This window comes from Pseudonaja textilis, chromosome 6 (assembly GCF_049901715.1).
Source record: "Pseudonaja textilis isolate UNSWEBS1 chromosome 6, rPseTex1.2, whole genome shotgun sequence".
Lineage (NCBI taxonomy): Eukaryota > Metazoa > Chordata > Lepidosauria > Squamata > Elapidae > Pseudonaja > Pseudonaja textilis.
Window position 1 is genome coordinate 149,364 of NC_141995.1, and position 23,728 is coordinate 173,091.

Consider the following 23,728-nt stretch of genomic DNA (forward strand, 5'->3'; position numbering starts at 1 on the left):
ATGTATATAAGTTTGTAACTGCGTAGTCAGAATTGCTGGAGTCAAAGTTTAGTGTTTCCTTTGAAAGAGGTTTATCTTTGTTGGTGTTCTTCCCATGGACTCTCCCCGTTACCTTCCTGGAATGTATAATTAATTATCTTGGCTTGCTTCGGAACTCTTGTCAATGTGGTTTGTTTTGGCTTCCTTTTGCCTCATTATTTACTTTTGTGACTTTAAACTGTGCCTAATAAAACAGTGAAGTTAAGTTGAAGGCATTCCAGGACTTTAATGTATGTTTTGGGTTTTGGCTTATTTTGAGAGACTACGGGTCACCGCAGCAACTTTTACCCAAAATCAGGCAAAGCAGGTAGGCAGATTGAGTTGCTCACAGAATCCCAGATTCATTCAGAAATCTATCTTATCTGCCATTGGCTAGCTCAGTCTGTCACATAAAATTTGCTTGCAAGCAAACTCACAAAATTAACTTACAACACACCATGCATGTAAATATTGAATTTTTTATTTTAAAAAAGAGCAACTTTTACCCAAAATCAGGCAAAGCAGGCAGGGAGATTGAATTGCTCACAGAATCCCAGATTCATTCAGAAATCCATCTATCTGCCATTGGCTAGCTCAGTCTGTCACATAAAATTTGCTTGCAAGCAACTCACAAAATTAACTCACAACACACCCTGCATGTAAATATTGAATTTTTTATTTTTAAAAATCAACTTTTATCCAAAATCAGGCAAAGCAGGCAGATTGAGTTGCTCACAGAATCATTCAGTGATCTATCTATCTTTCATTGGCTTGCTCAGTCTCTCAAATTTGTTTGCCGTGAGTCTGCACTGAATTTGCTTGCAAGCAAACCTTCAGTCCTAAGGAAGGTTCAGCTGTGCTTAGCTAGAAAACAAGAAATCCAACCATTTCCTGCTTCCTAGCTAATCTAAGTCTCCCCACAAAGCAGAACAGATGATGGTTGGGAAAAGGAAAAATAGCAATTTAGCAGACAAGTTTGCTGGGTAAGAAATGAGTGGGCGGGGAGGATTCCCATGGGCCATGTGGGCTGAGCAGCCTTGTGTTTCTGCGCAGCCTGGATTAATTGCTTTGTGGGGGAGCTCTGGGAGTGAGATTTCTCTGCGGCCCACCAAAATTTTCTCACGGCCCACCGGTGGGCCATGGCCCACCAGTTGGCGACCACTGATCTAAACTATTGCCTAATGTTTCAACGTCTGGCAGACAAATATATAAACCTCTCTGACTTGAATACTTCCTGGATGCCTTACAGGTAGCTTTTATTGATTTGAAGGAAGCTTTTGATAATATCTCAGGTATAAGACTTTGGGAGCAGATCCTATATAGAGCCAGTTTGATGGAGTCATCAAGGTACCAGGTAAGAAAATGGGAGATTGTGAGTTCAAGTCCACCGTAGTCAGGAAAGCCGGCTGGGTGTCCTGGGGCAGTCTCCAGGAGGCTGGGAGTTCTAGTCCCTCCTTAAGTGGGAAAGCCAGCTTTGGGCCCGTCCTTCTCTTTCAGCCCAACCCACCTCACAAGGTTGTTGTTGTGGGGAAAATAGGAGCATGAAAGTATGTTGAATATGTTCACTGTCTTAAGTTATTTGTAAAAATGATGAAGGCAGGATACAAGTAAATAAGCGACAAAAGGCACTTGTTCCTGATGCATAAACTATAGGATAAAATTGGTTTTAAAGTGAGATGTAACACTTGAGGGGAGAGTAGAGTAAAGTAGAGTGGTGGAGAGAGGAGAGAAGAGGGGAGGGGATAGGAGATGGGGGAGAAGGCAGGGAAGAGAGAAGGAGGGAGGGGAGAGAGAAGGGGAGAGGGAAGGGGAGGGGGGAAGGAGAGGGGAGGGAAGAGGGGAGGGGAGAGGAGAGATGAGATGAGATGAGATGAAAGAAGAGGGAAGGGGATAGGATAGAAGACAGGAGGGGAGGAAGGGAGGGAGGGGAGGGAAGGGGAGGTGGAAGAGCCTGAAGATATTCCTAAGAAAGGACAGGTGTTTGAGAACTATTAGGGCAGTTTTCTGACTATATTAACTGTTTTGCTCAAATGCTCCACCTCTGTATCAGGTTTGTGTCTGCAAAAACTCCACATATCTGTACATGATCGCAGTCATTCTAATATTCTGTTTGTCAGCAGCGTCTTGTTCCTGCCCCAGAAAGTTGTTTTATCATCAAGCCCACAAGGGCTCTCTCTCTCTCTCCTTTCTCTTCTCTGTCTTTCTTTCTCATCTCCCTCCCTCTCTCTCTCTCTCTCTCCTTTCTCTCTCTTGCCCTCTCTCTCCACACACTCACACAAACATACATCTTACACTCATCCTCCAAAGTCAGAAGGGTGGATGGGGTGGGGTGGGGGGGGTCAGCAGCCTTATCCAGAGCGAAACAGAACAGGGGTAAAAGTTAATAAGCCTTCAGACTGCATCTGGCCCCCTGAAGGAAAACATATGAAATATTTGCATGATACCTGCCCATATATTTTGCTGCAAATAACAACTGTTGAGGAGGGAGAAAGAATTCCATTTGGGAGCTTAGCAGGTAGGAAAATGGCTAACAACCCTTGACTGAAAATATCCTTCCTTAGGAGCTACATCTGGCCGTTGCATAGAAAATGCACCCCCCCCTTTCCCCCCCCCCTTCATGTCATCAAGTATTCTCCATCAGCCCAGTGGGCAACTACATTTGCTCTTTCCAGAAATGGCTTTTGCACCTAGTTTCTGGGGGTTGAGCACTGCACTTGAATATGTTTTCTTGCGTTCGATAGTCCTTTCTGCAGCGTTCCACCCATCCAGTCCTGCCCAAGAGGAGATCTTGTGAAGGGACTGTTTTGAGCTTGGAAAGGAGACCAACCAGAGAGGCTCCAGACTAAATGCTCCAAACTGTGACCGAAAGCATTGTAGGCCTCCAGGACCTTCAATGATGTAATCCCTTAAAACACAAACATGGAGAATAAATACTCTAAGCTAGGAGTGTCCAAATTTGGCAACTTTAATGCCCAGAATTCCCCAGTCAGCCATGGAATTGAATTCTGGGAATTAGAGTCTACAAGTCTTGAAAAGGACAACTTTGGAGACCCCTGCTCTAACTACTTGGAGAACGACCCTAGAAAGAGAGATTCCTCTTCCTCAGGGGAAGAATGTTTTTTAGAAAATCAGAGGACAAATGGTGTGTACTTTTTATCACCTCCAATTATGACCTCACCTATTAAAAAAGAATGGTTGGCCTTCCTATAAACAATGAAAATAATTTTATCTTAGGCCAACTCATGGATTTACCTAATTCAGTGGTTTCAGACTCATCTGAGAAATAACTTTCTAAGGCTGAAACAAGGAAAGTCTTCCAAACTTTTATATTAAAAATTCTAGAAACTCAACCAGAGATGAATCATGTTTCTTCGTCTGTCTGTCTGTCTGTCTGTCTGTCTGTCTGTCTGTCTACCTCTTATCATCTGTTTGTCATCTATCACATATTTATTATGTATTCCTTCCCTTTATTATCTCTATCTCCATATCTATCTCCATCCATCCATCCATCCATCCATCCATCCATCCATCCATCCATATTTTATTCTCTTTCTACTATCTACCCATGTTTTCCCCAACATAAGACCAGTTCTTTTTGCTCCAAAAGACATATTAGGGCTTATTTTCTGGTTAGGTCTTATTTTCAGGGAAATACGAATAAATGCATCTGGCTGACAATCTTAATTGGGGCGTATTTTTGGGGAAGGGCTTATATTATGAGCATCCTGAAAGGCCATGATTGGGCTTAATTTCCAGTTGGATCTTACTTTGGGGGAAACCTGGTATCTGTCTCTGCCTCTCTGTCTCTCTCTATCTACCTATCGATCTATCTCTCTTTCTACATCTCTCTCTCTGTCTCTATACCTATTTATTTCTCTATCTATCATCTGTCTGTCTGTGTCTTCTATCTATCTATCCATCTATCCATCCATCCATCCTATATCAAAGGAGAGAAATGAAACTTTAGGAATTCCTTTCATTTGAGCATCAGTGATTACAAGAGAAAGGATGAAACAGACCGAACCAAACTGAAGATCCATTTGCTGCTGTGAAGTATATGGGCACCATTCCCTTACCTTGAAGTCTGAAATAGCTCACATTTTTCTCTCCTTCCTTTCATTATATGAAGGAAGGCTGGTGCTCAAAATGGGGATTCTTTGAAAAGCTTCAGGCACTTTTCAACAGTGAGAGAATGGAAGAGTGAATTATTGCAAAATGAAGCCAAATTATCAAGACCTCCACAATTTTTTCTGGCAGCTTCTCATTTACTTTTCAGCCAGTGGAAGTGGCATTCAATTTTAATGTCTACCAAGGTATTTGAATTGGGGGGTAATAAAGAATTTGTATGATATGACTAGCAAATCATCATCATCCTCATCGATTAGCATGGCTAAAAAAGGAGATCATATTCAAATAAAAGAGGGAGCAGCAAATAATTTTGCACATTTCCTTCCAATGGTTCCAATTTTCACTTAAGAAAAGTTATTTATCTTCTTGCCATAACTTGAAAATTAAAAAGCGTTCTGCTGGATATGCAGGCAGTTCTATAAATCCCCAAAGATGTTTAATCAGTGAGTAAATTAAATGGATCCAGGAGATGATTGAGTTAAAAAAAAACACCCCACCCACAGATTTGGCTAACTTGGCTTCTGTTGGATTTGATTCTCTGAGTTTTTCACTCCTCAGGGTAGTCTAAACAGGAGGCTTTACAAACTAGCTTGGGAGAAATTTCTATAAACTTAGGGTGGAAAGTACCAAGGCCAGAATGGCAATGACCAGCACACTTGATTCATACATCAAATTAAAAATTCACTGACCTCTGAGCAAAACCATGCAATAGTTAACAGATCTGGCAACACCTTAAAATCTGGGGGCAGCTGTCTAGAAGAAGACATATCTGAGCTTTCAAACTAAAACCTAGGAACCAAGTAGAGAACGTATGATGGGCAACTCTCTTATGGTTGTTCTTCCCTGGGTACGCCCGGTCCCTGCCTGACAGTAGATAGGCAGGCAGGCAGAATCAAAGGCATTCATATGGTACAACTAAAAAGGGAACAGATTGAGTAAAATCTACTTATTCCTAACTTTATTGTCCAAGGAATATTTTTGATCAATTACTTTTAGAAACCAATTATCCAACTCTCCATGTCATGGTTAGGATTATTGAAATGTTTTGATTGTGATTCTCATGACTGTACAATGTTTGCAGGAAGTCTTTTGTTCTCCTCTCTCCTCCTTCTCCTTCTGTCTCCTCCTGATTTTGTTACTTGGATGTCCAGGACATTTGTAGATTGGCCTCAAAACTGTCTCAGTGGAGTTGGCTTAATTCAGTTTCCACAGAGCCAAACACAGCAAGAGCCATTCTAGTCCAGTTTTATTTAGCTTTCTGGAGTAATTGATCTTGTCTTATGCTGTATTTGCCCATGTTGCAGTTAATTTCTGACATTAATGAAAAGGAGTCATACACCATACTGTAGATTAGTTTCCTTGCAACATTTCTTTTTATATTCCCTTGCAAATGACAGGAGACCAAGCAGGGCATTAAAAAAAAAAACAGCATTTCCAAACTTACCCAGCCGTCCTTATGCAATTCATCACAACTCTCTGAGCAATAATATACTTGTCATATTAACTCAGGATACTGAACCAATAAAAACAATACCTGAAAAACAAGAGTATAATTTTGATGCAGCCAACAGACAGATGTTACTGCTCATCTGGTAGGGGAAATCATATCGGAGAGGCTCAGAGTATTGGAAGCTGCATACCAAATAATGGGAGATTTAACAGCAAAAGCAGAAGACTTTGCTGCTACCACTATTAATTTCCCTTTTCTCTTATATGTCTATTGCATTTCAAGAGAAAAGCAATTAAGAAATCTGACTTGAATCACTGATAGATCTCTCAGTGCAAAATCTGTGGAAGGGTTGGTCTTTTCAGAGGCCCTCCTTTTCCAACTGATGACACTTTTCCTTCTTCTGTTCTGCTCAGTTGTGTCCATTTCTCAGAGACCACCTAGACAAGTCCCCACGGTGTTGTGACAAGATTTTCTAGAAGTTGTTTGCGTTGGCCTCTTTCCTAAAAATGAAAGGAAGTGACCAGGCCCAAGGAGACCCGGATATCTTTGCTCCCAAGGCAGGACTAGAACTCACTATTTAAGATTAGCTTGGAGACAATCTCAGGCGGTTACATTTTATTAATCTATATTCTATTCTATTCTATTCTATTCTATTCTATTCTATTCTATTCTATTCTATTCTATTCTATTCTATTCTATTCTATTCTATTCTATTCTATCCTGTATATTCTCTATTCTGTTCTATTCTATTCTGTATTCTATCCCATCCCATCCTATCCCCTACTCTACTCTTGTTCTGACCTAGGCTTCCCTCAACATCATGAAGCCAAGTCCTCATCCTGATAAGCCCCTTTTATTTGATTTACAATGAATTTCCTCTCCAGCAAAGCCCTGGCCAACAGTCTTTCATGATAGTTCCCAATTACAGACCTTTATCATGCTTGGAGAGGGGCCAGGTTGATATCTTTCAGATGCCGCAATACTTGGCAAGCATGCCGGAGTGAACTAATTGTCTCCTGCAAAGCCCCACTCTGTTTTTGCTCCTCTTTTATACTTTAGGGGAGGGCCCATTCTCTGTCTACCTGTGGATTACTCCCTAATCACCCCCTGTTCTTCAGCTTTTCCCTTCATCTGGCAGCTCTGCGCATATGCACACTGGGAACAGGCTCCAGCTGTTTTTCTGCCCCACTGATTTCCAATGGTATCTGATAACTGTCGGACGGTCCTGGCCCCATCTCTGCCTCCAACACAGAGCCCACGTCACAGCCTCCTCCAGACTCCAGGACTGGCCCAGGTTCCTCCCTAACCTCCTCACTGTCCGAATCTGCTGCCAGTTCTGCTGGCCACAGCCGGGCCACAACTCTCCTCAACTCCATCCCATCCCATCCCATCCCATCCCATCCCATCCCATCCCATCCCATCCCATCCCATCCCACAAGACCCCACTCCATCCCATCCCATCCTCTATCCTTGATGGATATCCTTTCAAGAAGTTTAACTACCTAGACCAGTGGTGGCTAACCTTTTTGGGCTCCTGTGCCAAAAAATGTGCACGCGCTTGCACTTTCACGCTCACGTGCCAGCACCCAGAAGGCAATGCGTGCCCCCCCGTGCCCCTATGCATGCATGCGCAATTCCCCACCCCCACCACCCTACACTTACCTGCACTGTGCCTCACAGCTGATTTTCAGCCAGTTTGAGGCCTTTTTTGGCCTCCCAGGGCTTCAGGAAGGTTTCTGCAGGCTTTTCAGGCCGACAACTAGGCCTGTTTTATTACTTCCTGTTTTTCTGAAAAAACAGCAAGTGATGAAACAGGCCTAGTTTTCAGCCTGATAAGCCTGCAGAAGCCTTCCTGAAGACTCTGGGAGGCCGAAAAAGGCCTCAAACCAGCCTAAAACCAGCTGTGAGGTGCACGCATGTGCAGTGAGGTAAGTTTGCCTGCAGCTCGCATGTCGGCATAAATGGCTCTGCGTGCCACCTGTGGCATGTGTGCCATAGGTTCACCATCATGGGCCTAGACCAAAGAGCAGGATAGTGTCTCTTTCCTCCTCCTCCTCCTCCTCCTCATCTGATCAGGTTGGTAATTTATTATATTTTCCCAATTTGTCAGGGCAGCATTCATTTTAGAAAGAACAAAACACTCTCAACCTTGCTTTAATTCATCTTCATAGGTCATTGTGCAGCTTTGCTTCCTTAGCCAATTAATTTCACCATAAAGTCAAACCAGAGTGAAGATCATGCATCTCTGTTACTATCTATGAGTTTTTCTCCCCCATGCTTTCTTTCCTTGACTGCCTTTCTCTCTCAGACTCTAATGTCTAAAGTCAGAACAAGTGACGACCATCACTGTGAAATGCATGCATAGATGAAGAGAAATTAAGGGGTTCACTTGCTGAAGAGCTGCAAAAATCCAGCCACCATCATGGGGACATTGTTACACCTGTCGGATGCCTCAGAGGGCAAGGTATGCTATGGGTGACTCCTCTGATGGAGCTATAGGAAGAAGAAGAAGAAGAAGAAGAAGAAGAAGAAGAAGAAGAAGAAGAAGAAGAAGAAGAAGAAGAAGAAGAAGAAGAAGAAGAAGAAGAAGAAGAAGAAGAAGAAGAAGAAGAAGAAGAAGAAGAAGAAGAAGAAGAAGAAGGCGGCCTCCTTCCCTGTGCTCACTCCTCCCCCCTCCCCGTGGAACCACTGAGATACGATGGCCACCACGGTTCCCGGAGACTGTGACCCTGGGGACTCAGAGTGATATGGAGCCCGGCAAGTAGTTTTATTTTATTTATTTATTTTGTCAAGCGATTATAAGATAACAGGTATAAATAAAAACATAGTTATGAATACATGAAATGGATACATATAAAAAAAATAAGGACTAGGCTGGCTGGGGGTTTATTGGCTTATATATTAGGGTTTCATTGTAAGATGCCCATAGTCACTGGGAGAGAATTGCATGGCCATATACGTTTTCTTAATACAATTAATAATAAATAAATTGTAGCAACTGCCACAGCCCACCATTAAGCATGGAAAGCAGATTGTTGAGACAATGGACAGAAATTATTACTACTCTGGATAATGAGAACCTGTCTTTTCAACAATAGCTCCTGTAAGCATTGAAAACCATTTCTGAATAGCTTTAATGATATTTCTCTTTCCTTTCCTTTCCTTTCCTTTCCTTTCCTTTCCTTTCCTTCCTTCCTTTCCTTTCCTTTCCTTCCTTCCTTCCTTCCTTCCTTCCTTCCTTCCTTCCTTCCTCTCTCTCTCTTTCTCTTCCTCTTCTCTCTTTCTCTCTTCCTCTTCTCTTCCTCTTCCTCTGTCTCTTGTCTTTCTCTCTCTCAATCTACAGAATTGGCCTGACTCAGACTAAAATCACCACGAGGCCATTGCCTTCAACAGAAGCCAGCTCTCCTGCTGCACAAGGAGTGTGGCTAAAAGAAAAAAGAGACAAAGAAACAGAGAAATCAATCAGGCTTGCAGGACCTCCAAGCTCTCTTATGTCTTTGAAATGTAAAGAACCAGCATTGCTCTTAATCTATCTATCTATCTATCTATCTATCTATCTATCTATCTATCTATCTATCTATCTATCATCTATCTATCTATTTATCTATCTGGATCTTTGGTTATTCGGGTTTTCTCCCACGTAAGATTGGAAGTATCTAGGCAACGTTTCGATGAAGTGTCATTCATCATCTTCAGGCTTGTGTCTTTGGCTCTGTGCTTCTCAGAGTAATGTGATCTTGCAGCTGCTTCTTCCTTTTAACTGCTAGTGGGGGTGTGACAGCCAAGCCCCCACCCAATCAAGTCACACACCCACTAGCAGTTAAAAGGTTTCATACCCAGCAGTTAAAACTGCAGACAGCTGGGGCCACATTTAAAAGTGACAAGAGAAATACCAATGAACCAAGGGAAAGTCACAGTCAACAGAAATCCCAAAAGTGCTTCTTTTTCAAGAGGCAACTGGACTTTCTGGTTTTTCTTTGAAGATGTTTCACTTCTCATCCAAGAAGCTTCTTCAGCTCTGACTGGATGAGGGGGAATGGAAGGAGTTATATTCATTTGCATCCTTTCTAGAGAGTTGTTGAGGCCACTTGGAGGTTTGTCTCTGTCCTCAGGGTCACCTGAGTGGTGAAAATGGGGGTGGAGCCATCTTGGAACTGTTGACTGTGTTGAAAGGATCACCATCTAGTCAGAGCTGAAGAAGCTTCTTGGATGAGAAGCGAAATGTCTTCAAAGAAAAACCAGAAAGTCCATTGCCTGGAGGACAGAGAGCCTCCATAGACAGTCAACAGAAATGAGAACCAATAGGGCTGAACCAAAATTTCTGCAGTCTATTTTTTAAATTAAAATAAAAAAGAGTTTATCTTCTCCCTCTAATAATTTTTTGCCGAAAGGACATTTTTGGGCTACTGTTTAATTCTAGATGGATTCATGGCTCTTTTTTTTTTGACATTTGGCCATTTTTTAAAAGCCAACCCCATTAATAAAGACATCAAGGACTATGTAGCCAAAACAAATGCTTCATGTGGGATCCTTGGTTCTCTCTGAGCTTGTTTGTTTTCTTGCAGATGTTTTATTACCCAACTAGGTGACATCCTCAGTGCCAGAAGGGAGTTTGTACTCTTATTTCTATACTGGTGGTTTGCCCTGTCAATGACGGCGGGGATGCTCCGGATGGTTCCTTGATTGGGCTGTGGTTTATTGATAGCTTGTTTGTCTGCTTTGGCAGTTTATCATTTATTTATAAAATTTGTAGCCCACTCACCTTACCTCAGGTTACCCTAGTTCATTGACTGGCATATTGTTTACTTCTTGATTGTTGGTCTAGCGTTAATCTTGGTGTTAATCTCTGCTCCTATGTGTGGTGATTGCTGGTGTGGAGCTGTTTTGGTCTTTTTGATCATCTCTTCTGAATGGTATGTACATGTAGTTTATCTCTATGTGCCTGTTGATGGCTGATTTGTCTGAATGCCAAGTTCAGTCAATGAATTAGAATAGAGTTGGAAAGGACATTGGAGGCAATCTAGCCCAACCCTCCCTGCTCAAGCAGGAGACCCTCTGCCATTCCAGACAAATGGCTGTCCAATCTCTTCTTGAAAACCTCCAGGGATGATGGAGCAGCCACAACTTCTGAAGGCAAAATGTTCCAATGGTTAATCAATTCTCACTGTTAGCAAGTTTCTCCTTAATTCCAGGTTGCTTCTCTCCTTGATCAGTTTCCAGGAATTTTCTACTGTTTGGGGATTTGGCTTAGTCCAGGATGCTCACATTTTCCCAGTTGAGACTGTAGTAGCATCTATTTCATATGGTCTGTGTTTGGGTTTTTTTGTTTTTTTTTGTTTTTCTGTGCTCTGCCTTTTGCATACGTTTTCAACTTCCCAGCCTTGCCTAGAGCTCTGCACTCCTTGATGGTAAAATACTTGTCAGTCTTCAGTTGCTGAGTAGCAGTATCCAAGGCCCTCCCTTGCTCCATGAGATGACAGTGTTGAAAAATAGGCAGAACTATCTTCATATTTCTAGAAGATGACTGCTTTTTCTGGGCTAGACAATAAACTCCCCAGGGATGTGAAAAGTCATGTTACAAAGTGGAGTTCAACGGCTGCTCTTAACTTTTGGAAAGCCAACTTAAGTGGGCCTGATTGAGAACAACGCAGGAGGGAGGGAAAGTTTCCTTTGAGTGTTTCCTGTATTCATTGTCTCAGCAGGACAGAGCAGAAGGGCCCAGGGCATCCAAGAAAACCACTTAGTCAATGAATGGCGAGATGGAATTGGATCTTTTGAAAGAGGGTAACCCTCCCCATTTTAAAAATATGGTTCCTTCTTTTTCAATTTTCTTTCTTTTTCAATTCCTGTGTCAATCTGTGGGATTCTGACCTCTAAAATAACCTTCCTTCTTATACAGTGATTTAGCGAGGTATCGATAGCTTTCCTGCTTTCGCAAAATCAGGCTAAGCAATAGAACAAAACAGAACGGAATAGAATGACAAAGTTGGAAGGGACCTTGGAGGTCTTCTAGTCCAACCCCCTGCTCAGGCAGGAGACCCTAGACCACTTCAGACAAGTGGCTGTCCAGTCTCAAAAACTTCCAGTGTTGGAGCATTCACAACTTCTGGAGGCAAATTGTTTACAGCTTAATTGTTCTAGCTGTCAGGACGTTTCTTCTTAATCTTAATCTTAAACACTTTATTTAATCCCCAGTGGACCATTACGTGCAGCTGGTTGGAAGTGTTAGTCCTGGAAGATCTTTAAGGAACTGGAGTCAAGTAGAGATACATTTTTCTTTGTCCAAACCAAAGAGGCACGTCTCCAGAGCAGGTGTGCAAATGATAGTGTCCTTGTAAAGAAAAGTCTTCATTTGCAAAATGCTGATTGTGTGACTTACTCTCAGCCGGCCCTTGAAGGGCCACATCGGAGCTTCCCAGCAAGTCGTTGCTTTGAGTGGTGAGTGGAATGGCAGTGCGTTAGGAGAAAAACACGACAACAATGAAGAGGTTTCAACCAACTTGAAGTAGAGAAGTCATGCTTGCCATGCATAGCAATCTTAGGATGCAAAACGTGGTCCTGCAATATCGGGTGATCCAGTATTATTACTGAGAGCCAGTTTGGTCTACTGGCTTAAGTACTGGGCTAGAAAGCAGGAGAAGGTGAGTTCTAGCCCAGCCTTAGCCACAAAAGCCAGCTGGGTGACTCTGGGTCAATCACCAGGAGAAGGTGAGTTCCAGTACTGGCTTAGGTACGAAAGCCAGCTAGTTGACTTTGGGCCAGTCCTGGCTCAGCTCAGCTCAGCTCACCTCATCTAATTGGGTTATTATGGAGAAAATAGGAGAAGGAAGATCTGTTGATCTGTTCACAGCTGGGTTATTTGTAAAAAATAATATAGGCAGGATGTAAACAAATAAATAAAAATATGAAATGGGTTTTGGAGAGAAAAAGAGAAAAATAAAATACCTGCACTGACATAGCAAAGAAACAGACACAACAAAAACACATTAGCCTCCTTTTAAAACATATCATAATATCATTAAAGCTTGGCCACCTAAAATAATATTGACCAATTTATTTATCTATAGAGAGACAGTTCGTAATTCTTTGCAATTTTCCTTTTTCCTTCCAACATTGTCTTCATCTTTAAGGAGAAAAAATATTGGTAAACAATTTCCTTCCCAACTGAAGGCAAATGATTGGAAAGAAATACAAGGTTTTTTTGGCATAATAAGGGCTGGCTTTTGAGCAGAGATACTGTGAGTAAATGTTGTTGAAAGGAATGTTTTGGGAAGGGAAAATGCAAAAAAAAAGACTCATTAAGTATAATCATATTATAGCTAATCCATTGAAAAGTAGCCAAGAGTTCACGGTAGCCAAGCCCACTTTACTTCAGTCATCAGCTGAATTTTTTAATGGTTTAAGAATGGGAAGAGATTCAGAATTCAGAAAACAGCCTTATTCCTTAGAGGGTAGATAAGGCGTCCGACATTAATATAATTTTAGAAAGAAATATTGGTCTTCCTTGCAAATATTCCTTTCCCTCTTACCACCTTCTTACCCCACTGCCTCAAACATTCTTGAATTTTTGTATTAGACTCACTCCCATTATTCACCCACGACAGAAGGAATCTTTGATCAAACTAATTAGAAATTGTTACTCTCTACGCTCACAGAGAGATCAGATTTATTAGCAAAATTATGCGTGTTCACATTGAGCAAATGAATAGGAACATTAAATACAAAGAAGAAGATGATACTTAGGCCATTTTTTAAGACCAAGGCAGCATTGCAATTAAGCAGGAAATATTGCAAATGAAAAAATATATTCATCTCTCTCTCTCTCTCTCTGTGTCTCTCTCTCTCTCTCTCTGTCTGTCTGTCTGTCTCTCTCTGTCTCTGTCTCTGTCTCTGTCTCTCTCTCTGTCTCTCTCTCTCTCTCTGTCTCTCTGCCATGGAATTGGAGAAGCCAAGATCAACAATAAAGTAAATCAGATATAGGTTTCCTTGTTGCTTTTCTGGAAAGAACCTGCTCTCTGTTGTTTATTGCTGTCACTTTTCCAGGTCTTCTTCTACATGATCTGTTTCTGAGTGACTGTTGTACGAGTACGGGTAATCCTCGACTTACAACAGTTCATTTAGTGGCCATCTGAAGTGACAACGGCATTGAAAAAAGGGACTTATGGCAGTTTCTTACCCTTACGACTGTCACAGCCTCACCCTGGTCAGGGGATCAGAATCCAGGCGCTTGGCCACTGACCCCTATTTATGACGGTTGCAGTGGCCCCTTGGGGTCATGCGGCCCCCTTTGACAAGCAAAGTCCACCGGGGATGTCTGAAGTGAACAGCTGGGTGACGAATTTAACAATTCCAGTGATTCGTTGAACAGCTGTGGCAAGGAAGGTCGTAAAATGGGGCAAAATTAAAAACTGTTTTGCTTAGCAAAAGCAATTTTGGGCTCCATTGTAGCTGTAAGTCGAGGACTACCTGTATAAATACCACTTCTTCCTTATCCCATTATCTCTACTCTCCACTGTGAGCAAACTTTGCCTCTTTTTTGTAGGTGTCTAGTCTAGTGAAGTGAAGGCCCAGGGCGGGAGGGGGGACACAAGATAGCAGTCTCCTAATATCTAAGGGCTGCCCCAAAGCAGAGGAAGTCAACTCCGAAAGACAGGAGAAGAAGCAACGGATGGAAACTCATCAAGGAGAGAAGCAACCTGGAACTAAGGAGGAATTTCCTGACAGGGAAGACAGTTAACTTGTGGAACTACTTGCCACCAGAAGTTGTGGGTGCTCCAACACTGGAGGTTTCTAAGAAGAGACAGGACAGCCACTTGTCTGGAATGGGATGGGGTCTCCAGCTTGAGGGGGTTGGACTGGAAGACCTCTAAGGGCCCTTCAGATTCTGTTATGCTGTATTCTGTAACATTGGCTAATTAATTCAGTTAATCTCTAGGGGGTTGGCAACCTTAAACACTCAAAGAGCCACGAAGGTCCTAACCAGAAGCCTCCCTCCATTCAATTCTGGAGTGACTGGAAGTCTGGTTCCCCCAGCTTAGAGTCTCCTCCTAGTGCGGCATCCTTTTGCCTCTGATGACCGGAAGTCCGGGTCCCCCACCATAGAGTCTCCTCCTAGCGTGGCGGTGTCCTTTTTCCTCTACCTGTCCTAACCGAAAGCCCTATCAATTGGGAAGCCGACCTGCGATAGGGAGCCACAGCAGAGGGATGAAAGAGCCACCTGTGGCTCCAGAGCTGTGGGTTGCCGACCCCTGCTCTAGGGAAAGATACATTATCACAATTGTGCTTTAGGGTTAAGGTTGGGTGAACATAGCTGCCTTTCAAGTGGGTTGTTCGCCAGTGGAGAAAATGCTGAAAGAAAAAAAAAAGAAAGTCCAAAAGAAAAAGAGAAAGAAAGACAACGCTGCTTCAGCAAAGACCAGAATGGAAAACCCTGGGTATGCCAAATAATTATCGTGAACACAACTGTTCCTGCGACAGGCAGGTCCAATCAGCTTGAGAGACACAGCCAAACTTTGAGGCAAAACGTGTCTGCCAAAGGCAATTAAATATGGATATGCCCAGGAATTAAAATGTAATCTATGGTCCTGTTGGGAACAAGATGCCTACGTTGGAAGAACACCTGAGATTCAGACCCTGGATTTTCAAACTAAAACAGAAGCCACCCAAGGGAGGTTCTGGGAAAGGAAAAGGGCAGAAAAGGGAAACCAGGCAGATAATTTCAGAATTAAAACATATGTACATCCAGCTGGGAGAGAGAATAAAACAAGTACTTACATCTAGTTGGGGTATTTTGATGCTCTTCCTGCTGGGATACAATGATGAATTTGTACTTTGTGTGTGTGTGTGTGTGTGTGTGTGTGTATTCAATTTTTGAAGACTAGGATAGGACAGGATGACCTCCATAAGAATCCCATAAGAAGGGATGTGTAAACTCAGTTTTGGTCAGATCTGTCCTGAATTGGTGGCCAGAATTGCTTTTCCCTGCTTAACAGTTCAGAATTTTCCAGGTTAGCATTACATTTATTTCAATCAGAATTGGGCAGGATTGAGAATTTTTTTGTCCTTCCTTCCTTCCTTCCTTCCTTCCTTCCTTCCTTCCTCTATTTCCCTCCCCTCTTTCCTTCATTTTTTCTTTTTCTTTCCCAGCGTTATTATGGTATAAATAACTCAAAGCGGCAATCACACGCTGTGCAACTTCCCCCTCGTATTTTTCCCTGCAACAACAGCCCTGTGAGAGGTGCATTAGGCTGAGAGAGAGGGACTGGCCCAAAGTCACCCAGCCTGCTTTCATGGCTAAAGCAGAACTAGAACTCACAGTTTCCCGACTTCTAGCCTAGCACCATAACCATTAAACCAAACTGGCTCTTGATATTAAAGCAACATTTCTTTCAGGATGTCAATGCTGGTGCAACTTGGAATGGCCACCAAATGAATGGTTACAAGTTGAGGACTACCTGTTATTGCTTACCAGGTGACAGTTTGTCCTGGTTTGTTTGCAGCAGTTTCTAAACTGAGTTTAGTCAGTCACGTCTCACCCATCCTGCTACTAATCTTGCCTTCCCAAGAACGCTGGAAACAGCAATAATGTTTTTGCCTGACCAACACAGTTGATGTCAGGGGATTTTTTTCTGAAACGTTTCTCCCCGTTACTTCCAAGGCAAATGAATCTCTTGGCTCCCGGCCAGCATGACAGCTGCACCCATCAAGGAGGCTGATCCATGCTGGCCTTGAAACCCTCTGGAAAGTTATTGATGCCATATGGTAGGAGGCTGCCCAAGGCTCCGGCAATTCCATGAAAAGACAAAGGTCTAAACCACATTCGGGGTTTTTTCCTCTTCCTCCTCCTCTCCTCCTCCTCTTCTCCTCCTCCCCCTCCTCTTCCCCCTCCTCCTCCCCCTCCTCCTCCTGGGGACGTCACATAATTTGGAGAAGCAACATCTTGAATTTCCCTGCAGCCTTAATTTGCTTTTTTCTAGAAAAACTCCAACTAGATTGAATTACACACCAGCCTTCAAATCTTTGGATGAATTGAAAGAACACAGACAATTATCCTTCATTTATGATCATTTGTTTAGTGACCGTTCCAAGTCACGACACTGAAAAAAAGTGACAGGACCGTTTTCCATACATTGGGCCGTTGCGGCGTCTCCAAGGCCACGTGATTGAAATTTGGTCTCTTGGCAACTGGTTCACGTGTATGATGGTTGCAGTGTCTTGCGGGCTCATGTGATTCCCCTTTGGTGGCCGTCTGACCAGCAAAATCAACAGAGAAGTCAGATTCACTGACAACCGTGTTACTTGTTTAACAGCTGCACTGCGGCAAGAAAAGTTATAAAATGGGGTAAAAGTCTCTTAACAGCTGTCTCGTTCAGCGATGGAAATTTGGGGCTCAGTTATCGAGGACTCCCTGGGTATTAGGCTGTCATAGATCGAGCAGAATATCCTCCCGGGGGATCTGAGCATCCAGTGTGGAAAGAGCTCAGTGCTCTTGATCATTCTCTCCTTGTTCAGTTTCCACCCATTATTCCTTGTCTGGCCTTCGGGTGGCTTGGAGAATAGCTTGACCCCGTCCTCCTCCTCTCTGTGGCAGCCCCTCCAATATTGGAAGACCGCTATCCTGCCTCCCCTGGTCTTTCTCTTCACTAGACTAGCCAGGCCCAGTTCCTACAACTGTTCACTGTATGTTTTATCCTCCGGGCCCCTCATCATCCTGGTTGCTCTTCTCTGCCCTTTTTCTAGAGTCTCAACATCCTTTTTTATAGTGTGGTGACCAAAACTGGATGCAGGACTCTAGGTGTGGCCTTACTAAGGCTTTGTAGAATGGCATTAGTACTTCCCTTGATCTTGACTGTAATCCCTCTGTTAATGCAACTTAGGGTCATGTGATCCCCTTTTACACCCTTTTATAAATGTTTATTAAGTTATAATATAAAGTACAAAAAACAAAGCAAATAAGAGCACAGTGAGGGGGAAGGGAAAAAGGGGAAGGAGAAGTGAGGAAAGATAAGAGAGAAAGAAAAAGAAGCATCAACTCATAGCTTTTTGCTTTTCCGTAATAGTATGAACAAGTCATTTCTGTAAAGATATAGAATAGAAATAGAATAGAATAGAATAGAAATAGAATAGAAATAGAAATAGAACGGAACAGAATCTATCAGTCAACTTGGGGAAACCCCAAAGTCAGAGTTTCATTCTTTTCCAGGTCAAGCACCAAGTTCAGAAGCGGTTTCCGTGTGGAAAGGAAAACAGTGAGGTTCTTCTCCTTAAGCCAAGTGGTCAGTCTGGCCATTTTGGCCAACTCCATCGGCTTCTGCAACCCTCCGACCATGCTAGGAATCCAGGAGTCCTTCGGGTTTTGCGCCCACGTGAGCCTGGCTGATGTCAACATTCCTTTTTTTTTTCTACCCCCTTTTCTGAGATGCAAAGTCAGTGGGGGAACCAGAGTCACTTAAGCACCATGTTAATAACTTAACAAGTGCAGTGATTCGTTTAGCAACTGCAGCAAGAAAGGTCGTAAAACCAGGCAAAAGCCACTAGACCAATGTCTCGCTTAGCAACGGAAATTCCATGGTCGAACCTGGTCATAAGTCACCTGTATGGGTTCTTTTAAAGATGTTCAGCATAAAAACGTGGCTCACCTTTCTTTGCTCTCTCATCGTGTTAACACCATGTTGTCAGTGAACATGACAGGCGGGAGGGCTGCGCATTCACCCTGTTCTCCCTCTTCTTCCAAGTTAAGGTAAATTCCGGCTCCTTCATTAAACACAAGAGAACATTTCACAACTTCGGTTTAATATGGATGACTAATGAATGACCTTTGGATTTGTGCACCACGGTGGATTATTACTTCTTTGCTCCGTCTCCATTGACCTAACAATGAAAAATTGGCTCCCTCCCCCGCTCGCTCCCTCCATTTTTCCTTAGCTGCTAAGAACTCCAAGTGAATTTATTCTGAACAAATAAACACGTCTGCATATTCGAGGTTGGAGAGTCCTGGGTGTATTTGGGAGGCAAGGACAGACGGCAGACGACACAAAAGAAAGTCTGAAGCAATCTGAGAAAGAGAAATTCAAGATCCCCCCACCCCCCCACCCCCAAACTGGAGAACTTACGTTCCTTCGACCTTTCTGATATTCTTCCTCAGAATGGTGCGAACCTGGCCTAGTTACGGGTTTCTTAGAGAACAGAATAGAACAGCAGAGTTGAAAGGGATCTTGGAGGTCTTCTAGTCCAACCCCCTGTTCAAGCAGGAGACAAATGGCTCCCATATCATTGTGATGGTGCCTTCATATCACACCCAGCCCAGGCTGTGGAGAGTCTTGTCCCAAAGATGCGTTTTCAAGAGGCAACCGGACTTTCTTGGCTTTCTTTTGAAGATGTCTTGCTTCTCATCCCAGAAGCTTCTTCAGCTCAGACTGGATGGTGAGGAGGAAGGATTTATATTCCTTGCAGACATTTGCATCCCTTTTAGAGTCATTAAATGCATGGCGCAACCTAGAGAGCAAACCCATGAGGAGAAGACTCAGCACTTCCACCTGCATTTAGAAGGCCAAGGCCCCTCTTTGGAAGACAGCAAAGCCCACCTTCTGGGCAGAGGGGACGGCTGGTTTGAAAGACGGGGGCCCAAGAGGCCACCTGTGTCCAAACTGAACACCCCTCCCTCCACAGAGGGGGAGGGATACGACGTCATCTGTCTCCAGTCTACAACACGGTCCTTTCAGCTGCCCCAAGAAGGCTCCACCCCCATTTGCACCACTCAGGGGACCCTGAGGACACAGATTAAACCTCCAGGTGGCCTCAACGACTCTCTAGAAAGGTTGCAAATGACCAGCTGTGCCTGCAAGGAGTATAAATCCTTCCATCCCCCCCGCATCCAGTCAGAGTTGGAAAAGCTTCTTGGATTGAGAAGTGAAACCTCTTCAAAGAAAAGCCAGATAAAAAAAGGCACCTTTGGGACAACCAGGGCCTGGAGATTCTCTCTGACAGAGAATCTCCATAGACACGTGGAGAGTCTCCTTAAACAACGGCACTTGCAAAAGCGACTTATGACTTATGACTTAGGTCCTCACACTTCCGACCATCACAGCATCCCCACCGTCTCTTGATCCAAATGGGGGCCTGTGGCAATGGGCGTGGCCTTGCGATGGTTGCAGTTTCCCAGATCGTGCCATGATCGCCATTTGTCACCTTCCCAGCTGACTTCCCACAAGCAAAATTAAGAGAAGGAGGCAGATTCACTTAACGGCCATGGGGGAGTCACTAAACAACAGCAGGGATAGGCTTCACAATCATGGCACAAAAGTCCATCACCCTGAGCACGCCTGGCTTGCCAACTGCCTTGCTTTGCAACAAAAATTCTGATCCCAGTTCTGGCCATAAGTGGAAGAAGTGCCGTTTTCATTGGGTTGGTGTGTTGGGGATATTAGGGGGCTACATATTGACTTACCTCTTTGGTGTCCATCGTGTTCAATATAGAAAAATCAGACCGGTTGTTCAATACATCCATGGGGCTGAACTTTTTCTTCACCCTGATGGATCCCCTTGAAATGCTATTTCTGGCCACAGGTCCCCCAGGACTTAACTTCGACAAGCATTTGTGGACCCACTGGGGATGACATTGTACCCAACCCCCCTGGGTTTTTTTTTCCCCATAGATCACTGGTTGAAGGCCACTGCAAGACGTTATGAATTTTTACCAGAAAAGTACAATAAAGGGAGTATATATTTAATTTTACATGTGTTAACACCAGCAAGAATTGTTTTTGCACAACAGTGGAAAAATGAAGATATCCCTACAGATGAAAGTGTAACAAAAGAGATATTAGAATGTGCAGAGGTGGATAGACTAACGCTCCACATAAGGGAGAAGGAAGAAACAGAATACTTTTTTCAACATGGGATCCACTCTCCCAATGGTTAACTAACAGAAACTCCAGTTAGAAACTTAAAAGTTTAAGAGAATGATTAACTATACAGTGAAGGTATATTAGTATGGATAAGCAAATATTAATATTATTATGTGATTATTATTAATGCTATCAATATTGTTGTTGTTGTTGTTTTTCAAAATTGACTGTACCCAGACAGTACACTGTTCCTGTAGATATGTAGTTTTTATGTTTACTAAAGAAAAATGTATAAATTATATATAAAATTTTATATATAAAACCTCACATCACTCTGAAAAGCAAGAGCCAAAGACAGAGGCCTGATGATGATGAATGAGACTTCATCGAAACGTTGCCTAGATACTTTGAATCTTACGCGGGAGAAAACCCGAACAACCAAAGATCCACATACAAATACCGCGAGAACCTCAGAAAACATATATATATATATATATATATATATATATATATATATATATATATAATTTGTTTTCTGAGGTTCTCAGAATATGTATATACATACAGAATATGTAAATGTATATGTATATACATATATACATACATACATACATACATACATACATACATACACACGTTATGAATTATTTAGCCTTGCAGTTCCTGATTTGTTCACTAACTTGTGCAGCCAAACCGGCTAGTGGAGGAATTCATCCTTTGCTCCCAAAGTGATACTTTAAAAAAAAAAAAATCATCTCCAATCTTCTTGAAGTGGAGAATGCAAAATGATAGTGACAGCTATCCCCGAGCACATTTTTATTGGTGGTAGACCAGACTGTCAGGGGGAGGAAAGGAGAGTATGAAATAATTGAGACACTCTGGCGTCTGAGATACAGGCTGTCCTCAAGGAGCTGTCAGTAAGGCAGTGGACACTGTTTAAAGGACAGCTGACCCACTGCAGCTTTTCAGAAATAGAGTTTATACAGAACATGGCCTAGAATAGGATGAAATGGAAAAGCAGAGTCACCAATGGCTGATGCATTTTTGCATTTTTGCAAAATGGACACTCTGTTTGTTAATTAAATTGATACAGCAATAGCAACAGCACTTAGACTTATATGCCACTCCACAGTGATTTACAGTGTTCTCTTACAGAGTCATCATATTGTCCCCAACAATCTGGGTCCTCATTTAGTCGAGCTCAAAAAAGGTGGAAAGTTAAGTCAACCGTGAACCGCTCCTGATCAAACTGTTGGCAGTCGGCAGAATTAGCCCACAATACAGCATTCTAACCACTGCACGCCACCGTGGGCTCGTACAGCTGCCCATCTCACCAAAAACATATTTGGGAGGTGAACAACAATTGGATAAAACCACAAATGTGGCAAAAACCCAACAGGTATATTTGTCAACTCTGAAGCTGGCCTGATTGAGGCCATTTTGAGGCTTCAGTGTTGCCACAGAGGAGCTGGGGGATGGGGGAGGGGATAGAAATAGCTGGGGTTTTGTAGCCAAAACAAAATAGTTTATCCTGGGAACCAAGGACATCCCAACCCCTGGCTGGAGAGAGGAGGAGAAGAGAAGTGGGCAACTGGCCAGCACCTGGATTGGACAAGGGGACTGATAGTTTGGGGGGAAGGGAAACTTTCACTTCTTCATTAGGTGAAAACCACAGGAACGCTCAGAGTCAGTTTTCACTAGTCTATGCCAATTTGATATGTCCAAATAAAACTGTTCTTTGAGGAATCTACCTGCCTCAGAGTTCTGTTTGCTTCTGTTTGCCATGGGCGTATTACTTGGAACCCTGACAATATTATATATAAACAATCCATATCCTAGAAGCCAAAGGTATAAATCCTGGATGGAAAGAGGATAAGAATGGGCACCTGCAGGAGAGCTACAGAGGTAGAGTCAAGAGAGGAAGCCCAGAGAGATGATGTTCTCACCAATGGCCTAAGTCCAGCCCCTCTTGGATCTCATTCTTATCTAGTACTGATTTGTATTTATTTTATTATTTTATTTTATTTTATTTGTCAATTGCTTACAAGATAATAGGTATAAGTAAAAACATAGTTATGAATACATGGATACATTTAAGAAAAAAAATAAAATAAAGAAACAATAGGACAGGGATGGTAAGCACATTGGTGAGCTTATGCACGCCCCCTACAGGCCTCTTAGGAAAGGGGTGAGGTCAATAGTAGACAGTCTAAGGTTAAAGATTTAGTGCTGTTAGTTGACTAGATTCTTATGTCTAGACTTGAGGAATATGAAACGATGTTGAGACTCCAGAAAAAGTGCAGAGAAGAGCAACAAAGAGGATTAGGGGCCTAGGGGCTAAAACATATAAGGAACTGGAACTGGGTATGTCTAGTCCGATGAAAAGAAGGACTAGGGCTGAACATGATAACCGTCTTCCAATATCTGAGGGGCTGCCCCAAAAAAGAGGGGTCACACTATTCTCCAAAGCACATGAGGGCAGGGCAAGAAGCAATGGATGGAAATTAACTAAGGAGAGAAACAACTTGGAACTAAGGAGGAATTTCCTGACATTTAGAATCATTAATCAGAATAGAATAGAATAGAATAGAATAGAATAGAATAGAATAGAATAGAATAGAATAGAATAACTTTATTGTCACTTTAAACATACACTAATTGGCATACATTAAAATGCAATTTCATTGCATAGAATTCTCAGAGGGTCACCCGCTCCAATATATACTGCATAAACATGGCAAAATAAATAAAATACAAAATTATGCAGGTACCCACATATGTTTGTTCTGTCTTGCCTTTCCTCTTTCCCAAAATATGAAAGAGTACAAACTCACACCAACACAGGCAGGCAAGCTGGCTCGGACTTCACAGAGTTAATTCTTTGGAACTGATAATATTCTTGGCATTCCCACATGTCCTACCTGCCAAGTCTGAACTGATAAAGTTTTACGCACAGAAAATCACAAGGCAGTCCACAAAAATAGTCATTCATGAAGAAAATCTGAAGTAAGGTTAAACTTTGTCCCGTACAAAGTTCCAGGAGAAAACACACCCACTTTTATCCCCTGTGGGGTGTGGCTCAATGACTCAGCTTACTCTCTGACCCTCCCACGCCTCCTACGTTGCTGCTCACATTTCTCCCTATGACGCTGCTTAGGATCAAGCCAACATTCTTCCTCTTTACTCCCTGTCAGGGGCTGCTCCGATATGCCTCCCTCCTGATTAATCTCAGGCTGTTCCTCTCGGTTGTCTGATGAAACCTGAGGCATTATCAGGGAGGAAGGTC

The 23,728-nt window shown here is 42.8% G+C and overlaps 1 long non-coding RNA gene across 1 annotated transcript in view; it reads right to left on the minus strand.

The window, feature by feature from the left end:
* The window catches only part of LOC148125367 (uncharacterized), a 101,383-nt gene extending 77,905 nt beyond the window's left edge, over positions 1 to 23,478 (minus strand). The window contains exons 1-2 of the long non-coding RNA XR_015744193.1: positions 23,397 to 23,478; positions 18,235 to 18,349 (exon numbers count right to left, since the gene is read on the minus strand). This is a non-coding gene — a long non-coding RNA (uncharacterized LOC148125367). The remainder of the gene's footprint in view (positions 1 to 18,234; positions 18,350 to 23,396) is intronic.
* Between the last annotated feature and the right edge of the window lie 250 nt (positions 23,479 to 23,728).